Source organism: Corvus brachyrhynchos, unplaced genomic scaffold, assembly GCF_000691975.1.
Source record: "Corvus brachyrhynchos isolate BGI_N302 unplaced genomic scaffold, ASM69197v1 scaffold555, whole genome shotgun sequence".
Classification (NCBI taxonomy): Eukaryota; Metazoa; Chordata; class Aves; order Passeriformes; family Corvidae; genus Corvus; species Corvus brachyrhynchos.
Window position 1 is genome coordinate 370,464 of NW_008238357.1, and position 7,375 is coordinate 377,838.

Sequence of the window (7,375 nt, forward strand, 5' to 3'; positions counted from 1 at the left end):
CTCTCCCCCAGGTGCACCCCCCCACCTCCCCCAGCCTGGCTCCAGACCAGAGGGGCTCCAGAGCCCTTGGAGCAGCTCTGTGGCCTCCCCTGGACTCGCTGCAGCAGCTCCAGGTCCTTCCCATGCTGGAACCCAGGGCTGGAGGCAGCTCTGCAGGTGGGGGCTCAGCTGAGGGGGCACAGGGGCAGAATTCCCCTTCCCCTGCTGCCCACGCTGGGGGCTCAGCTGAGGGCTCGGGGGGTTTCTGAGGCCCAGCGCACACAGCTGGGGCACATTGAGCACCAACACCCCAAGCCCTTCTCCCAGGGCTGCGCTCAGATTTTGTGTGACTGAGAATTTCTCCTCCTTCTGAGGAGTCAGCACTTGGGAGGCAGAAGACCCCCCCATCTCTTCCTCTTGTCTCTGGACCCCTTGGGGTCTCCCCCACCTCCTAACCCCCAGGAGATGGGTAAGAGCCAAAGCCACCTCCAGCCTCACCCCTGGCTCTCACTTTCCTTGGTCATGTCCAGCTGAAGGTTTTGGCCTTTCCCTCCAATTATCCAAGTGTCCCTTTGGCATTGACTTGCACATGGACAAGGAGGATGAGATCGGAGCATCTTCCACGGCTGCTTTTATTGGATCAACCAATCAGCCCCCGTTTGTTCTCTGAGCACCACGTCTTGGCCCAGATGCTCTGGAGGTGTTTTGGGGAAATGCTTCCCCCAGGGATGGCACGGGGCTGTCACGCTGTGCTGAACGGGGACAGGGCAGGGAGCGGCTCCTGGGTGCCCTGACCACGGCACTCAAGCCCCTGCACCTCGAACAGGGCTGGGCCCAGCTGCCTCTGGGGACACCAGGAGCTCCAAGGACCAGGCATTCCCAAAGCTTGGCTGGGAGGATTTCACTGTCTGGAGGGTTTCGGCCAGCCCCGGCATGGGGACAGCCAGATTGAATGTCCCCATGATGCTCCCTGGTGGCAGCAGGGAAAGGATGCAGCTGGGCCCTGTTGGACAACCCAAACTGGTCTGTATTCCCAGTTTACTGGGACTTGGAGGAAGTCACTGGGTTTTGGGGATGTTCCAACCCCTCTCATAGCCCCTCCGACCCAGCAAACTCTCCAGAGAGGGGGACAGAGTAGGGAAGTTCTCAAATAAAGGTGTTTGGGTTAGAGAGGGTTGTGGGATGGGCCCAGGACATGCTCCCATCAAGGGAGCAGATCCCATTTGCTTCCGAGAATCCTGGGAAGGGACAGCCCTTCCCAAACCCCCTGGACACGGCAAGGTGCAGACAGCCCTTGTGGCCACCACCACACTGGCCTCAAGGACTTCCTTGGGATATCACTGCCCCATCTGAAACACGGCTGGTCTCAGTGCCACCAGTGTCCCCGGGGCTGGGGTGGGTCTGGCTGCAGGACATCCTGCTGGTCCTGCCTGCTCTCAGCTGAACAGAGCTGCTCCAGGATGGAGCTTGGCAGAGTCCTGCAGGGACTGGGAGCAGGGGGGAGGAGGGGATGGGGAGAGCACAAGGAATGGAAGCAGGTGAGGGTGCCAGTGAAAGCATTTAAGGCAAGGAAAGGAGGTGTTGGACATGAGAAAATATGGGAAGAGCTGGGAGGGGAAGTGGAAGCACCAGTGCTGGTCCTACAGGAGGGACTGGGTAGGAGCAATGGCCTTGAAGACACTCGAGGTGGCCTTAAGTCCTTGATGGAGGTCCGGGGACCTGATGAAGGGCATGCTGAAGGTCAAATGAGAGCGGGAGTGTCTAACCCTGGGCTGTTACTGGGCGATGTCATGGTGCGCCCTGGCAGGGGTTTCAGTCCCTCAAAGTCCTTAGGGCAGGGCTGGACACCCTCCTGGGGTCTGGCAGTGCCTGGTCCTGCCTGGGACTGCAGGTGAGGACATGAGCAAAGCAGGCTCTGAGAAGTGCTGCCTGTCCTTGTGCAGAGCAAACCCTGAGTTCCCTGCTGGTCCTAATCCATAGCAAAATTCACCCTTGGAGCTGGTGGAGCCTGGGGCTGAGCTGTTCCCTCCCCCTTCTCCTGCAGAGCCTCCCAGCTCCTTGCTCAGGAGACAGAAGCAGCTGGTTTGGCTGTGGCCCCTGGGTGCAAATGTTCAGAATAAACCAGCAAAGGGGCTTTGTAAAAATTTGGGCCTTCCTGAGCTCCTGGTTTTAATGAAGAAGAAAACCTGAGCTGCTAATTGCAGCCTCTCCCCGCTACAGAGCAGGGCCAGCCAGGGCAGGTGGTGACAGAGCCTTATTGGCGTCTCCAGCTGCCGTCCCCAAGCCTCGGTAGAGGTGACTCGGGGCAGGCTGAGGAGAGCAGGGCTGGCACAGCCCTGTCCCTGCGGGCTCTCCGTCCTAGGTGAGCTCCTGCTGGCAGCTGCAGAAGTAGGGCAGGGCTGGAAAAAACCCACCCGGGGCAGAGCAGTGCCCCAGGACTGGCATTGCTGCTGGGCACACGGCAGCTGTGGTGCCAAGGCGTGTGAGGGTTCCTGCTGGCCGGGCACGCTCAGGCTGAGCTGGCCCTGGCTGCAGCTGCTGCAGGCACTGCCCTGGAGCTCCTGCCCTGCAGTTCCTGCTCAGGCTGAGCTGTCCTCTCGTGCTGGGACTGTGATTGTGGTGGCCTCACAGATGGCCTTGGGGAAACCGTTTTGGCTGTGGGCAGCAGCTGATGCCTCTCTGTGGTGGTTTTTTAACTGCAGTGCTGTCGCAGGCTGGAGGGAACACGGAGCTCCCTGGCTCAGCTCCCAGCCAGTCATGAGGCAAAATCAGGACACCTTTGCATGGGTTTTCCTAATTTTCTATCCATCCATCTTGCAGGAGAATGATTCCATTATGGTCCCAAAGTAACAGCCCGAAAGTTGGTTCTGGGTGTTTGCATCCCCTGCCTGCATCTGGCAGCTCCTGATCCCAGCAGGGAGGGTGCAGGTCTGGGTGCCCACCCTGCTGCTCCATGAGCTGATGTTGGGGGACCTGGAGGTGGGTGAACCCCTACTTATCATGGAATTAGACAATCAATTAGGTTGGAAAAGACCCTTAAGATCATTGAGTCCAACCCTTAACCCAACACTGCCAAGGCCACCACTAACCCATGTCCCCAGCTGCCAAATCCTTCCAGGGCTGGGGACTTCACCCCTGCCCTGGGCAGCTTGTGCCAGGGCTGGACAACTCTTTCCATGAAGAAGGGGTTACTGGAGAGTCAGTAAATCAAACTGGTGCTGCTGAGTGCTGCTGGGGTGAGCTGGGGTGCACCCAGCGACACGGACAACTCTGGAGCCTGTGGCTGTTAAAGCCCTCTAGCAGTGCCCACCAAGGGATGCCCATCAGGCAAGAGATGCCCCTCAGCACCTCAGAGATGCTCCTGTTGATGTCTTTTTATTATCTGGTTGTGTTTTCTAGACCAGACAAGGATATTTTAAAGCAATACTTGCTTAAAATTCCTGTCCCAGGGTGACACCTGGACAGGCCCTTTCCTGGGGGGCTCTGGGAGGGGAACTGGAGCCGTGTCCCAGCTCAGCCCTAGAGCCCCTGCCTGCAGTCATTGCTTCGGGATGAAGTAAGAGTCCACTTGCGTGTGACAGACGAATGGAAACCTCGCCTGGTCCCAGCCCACCTGCCGCCTGCCCCGGCTGCTTGACTCAGTACTCTGCGAATATCGCGGTGACGGCGAGGCTGGAAATGCTGCTGGGAGCCGGAGCCGGAGCCAGGAGCAGGGAGGTGGGAGGCGGCAGGTGGCAGGTGGGAGGCAGGGCACTGAGCCCCCCAGGCTGCAGCCCTGCTGGCGTTTGTGGTTAACCACTGTGTGCTTCCCAGATGAGCTCCCTGGTTTTCTGGAGATCTGAGTTAACCCTGGAAAGGGGACAGGCAAGGGCAGGAGCAGCAGCTAAAGGGAGGGCACAGACCCACACAGGAATCAGCTCCAGTAACCACCAGCAATAGCCCCCCTGAAGGAGCTTGGGCACCTCCTTTCTGCTGAAATTCAGGGGGTTTGGGCATTTTTCTGGCCTTCTGTGATGTCTCCCATGGACTCGCAGTCCACACGATGTCTGCAGGGCTGGATGTGGCCGAAGGGAGGTGGGGATGTTTTCTTCTCTGTCCTATTGGGTGACTTTGAATTTATCCCGCTGGGGACGGCAATGGGGACCCTGTCACTCCTGGGTGTTCCCTTCCTCTCCCTGACACAGGCTGTGGGTGGCTCTCCTTGTTGACACCCATGGTGGTCCCCTGGAGCTCTGTCCTCTGCCCTGACCAAGCCCATGGCTGTGCCAAGGACCAGATGATGCCATGCCCAGAGCCTGCGGTGGCCCTGGTGTGACATCCACCTGCTGCTTTCACAGTCTTGCTGGGGTGCAAAGAGCCCACCACGACCTCCAGAGATGTTCACAGGGACAGGGATAAGAGGAGATGAACACAAAGGATGTGGCAGCTTCAGGGAGCCCTTCCCACCTGGATGACACAAGTTCCTTGTTTATTCCAGGCCTTTGGCATCTCCACTTTGCTTTACGATGCACAAGTGGGAAGGTCTCACCACCTCCTGTCTAATCCTGGAGCGCTGTTTAGGGGATGGTCCTAATCTCTGGAAGCCTACAGGATTTGGCCCAGCTGTCAGAGGCATTTTCCATCTCCCCGCACCGTCACATCAGCTGTTGTGGTGGGGAAGGCGTTGCCGAGGCTTTCCCCATCCCACCTGGCACATCTCTGCTCTCCTGAACTGCGAGTCTGGGTGCATGGGCCGATCTGATGTTTTGGGGGAAGGAATTTACCTCTTTGCAATGAGATCCTGTCAAATAAATACAGCTGGAAAATGATCCAGCACTGTGCTGGGTCATCAGGGGGAGTTGGAATAACAGTGTCATGAGGAGGATTCCTTTCAGGAATAAATCATGCTTCCCTTATTTAGACCTGTACTCACCTGGAAAATAAGTAAGGAAATGTATCAGTGACTCAGTGGGCTGGAAATGTGGATCAAAACCAATTTATAAAAGTACCAGCTTTTTGTAGGAAGAGATCTTTTCTCACTGGAAAACTTGGATAACCTGTATTTCAGCTGAATCCTGATATACTTGTAGTTTCAGGCAAAAATGTGCTGATATTTAAATTATCACTAAATTTTTAATATTCAACCCTCGCAGCTGCCTGCAGGAACAGCCCCCTCCGTGTGATCTTCATTTCCATCACCAGACTGATTTGAGCTCCCTCACCCAAAACTGGGGGCTGGGACAGCCCACTCCTGTCCTGGATACTGAAATCAGCTCCTGGCAGCAGTTTCCCGGCCCCGTTGTGAATCCACAAGTGAAGCCTTCGTGGTGGGTAAGGAAATGTCGACTCCGGTGTCTGGAGCCGGTGGAAAGCCCTTTGACGTGGAACTGGGACAACCTCCCGTGGTGCCTTTGCCATCGACAGCAGCAGCTCCTCAGTGTTTCCCTGCTGGGCTTTGCTCAACACCCAGTGTTTGCCCAACGTGTGAATAAACAAGATGCCAATAAGCTCTAGTAACGTGGCCCAGATAAGAGTGGGTGATAAACCATGTTGATTCATTTGCTCATAAACTATTAGTCACCCCCTGACTCAACAGAGCAAAAGCATCCAAACGTCACGGAGCAGGTTGACAGACCCAAGTTTCTTTCAAATTGAGAACTTCAGGTGAAATTATTGCATTGATGTTCTTTATTTTCCTGCGGAAAGTGTTTAATTCTCAGCTGCACTCCCCCAAATTGAAATCAGAGAGAAATCTGAGGGCTCATTTCCCTATGAACTGGAGTTTTGGTATTGATTTATTTTTCTTTCTGAGCTCTTTAGATTGCTTCTCTTAACATGTAATCAAAACAAGCCCACTTTTTTGCAATGAAGTGGTTTTTGGTTCAGATTAGACAACGTGATTGAGAAAGACACAGGGAAGATGCCTGAGCAGATGTTTGTGGGAGTCTGGAACTGGCCACCTGTGAGCTGATGGAAAGAGTCATCAAGGCACAGGCCATGTGGAGGGGTCAAGTGGATGAGTCAAGGAGGGGCCAAGGTCATTTGAGGCAGGATGAAATCCCAGTGGGCCAAGGGATGGAGAAACCAGAGCTTCTCCAGTTCTGCCCCCGGGAGCCAAAGAGAGCTGGAGCAGGACGGACAGATGATCCTCTGCAGCCCTTCCTCGCCGTGCTGGGCAGCAGCACTTGTCCTCTCTCTGACCAGAGCACCGGCAGGGAATTTTCTGGTTCATGACAAGTCTGAGCCACTCCAAGATGCTCTGGGCAGGAAAGGAACTGCCAGTACCCGTCCATGCAGGCAGCAGAAATGCCTGTGTGCCCCACATCACCCTCTCCTGCCTCAAGGACCTCATCCCTCAGGCATTCCAAGGGCATTTTGGGGAAGGTGGAACTTTTATTAGTCATATTTGTCCTCACTGGGGAAATAATCAAGGAACATCCAGGTTATCACATAGTTTGGGGCAAACAGACCCTCCCTGAGGCACCAACATCATCTCGGGGTACCCTGGCTTTGTCCTGCTGCCAAATAACCAGGAGAGAACAAATATCCCTCCTGGAGCGGGAGGGTTGTGCTGCTCCAGCTGGGGTGCACCCCTCAGGCTCTTTTTTGGGATGTCACCATCCCTTTAAGGACCAGCCTGGCCGATGGGGCTTTGCTCTTTCTTGTCTCCCTCCCATTCCTGGGTGACCACAGCTCCCCCCGCCTGGAAAACCACCCCCCTATTAGCAAAGCTGGGATCATCTGGCCCCGGCAGAGAATGTGCCTCATGCTCTGGCTGTCTCAGAGACGCCTCTTGACCCTGATATCCACGTCTGGAGGGGTTTCCTGGGGACCACAGAACTGTGAGCCTGTGGACCAGCAGCCAGGAGAGCCAGGCTTGCTTGGCTGCTCCATAGCAGCACCCCTGGAGACTGGGAATTAGCTAGGGAATGGAGAAAACTCTCTCTCAACCCAAATTGCAGGAAGGTTAAGGATACAGAGACACTTTTAGTGGTGTCTCATGCACAGCATGAGGGCAAGTAAGGGAACAGGAGCAAGCAGGGGGTGAGTGGTTTATGACCCATAGGATTAATGGGGCTTTCCTGGGTTACTGGGGGGATTTGGGGTGAATCTGAGTTTGGGGGTTGCAGTAGGGTGGCTGGTCATGAGTTCTGGGGTGACCAGTCTCTATGGACAAGGATGGTTGATTGGGCAGAGCAGAGGCTGGAGAACATGGCATGGGGCTGGTGAGTGATTTGTCTTCTCCAGAAATGTGGCTCAGGGCTATGGGCAGCTGGGTTGGTCCAGATGAGCCCAGAGGTTGTTGTCCAATCTCAGCAATTGTGGGATTGAGGATGAGCTGGGGAAGGACAGAGGGAGCAGAGGGGTCTGGGGTCACAGGGACTGTGGGAGGAGAGGGGGGGGAGTGGGTGGGTTG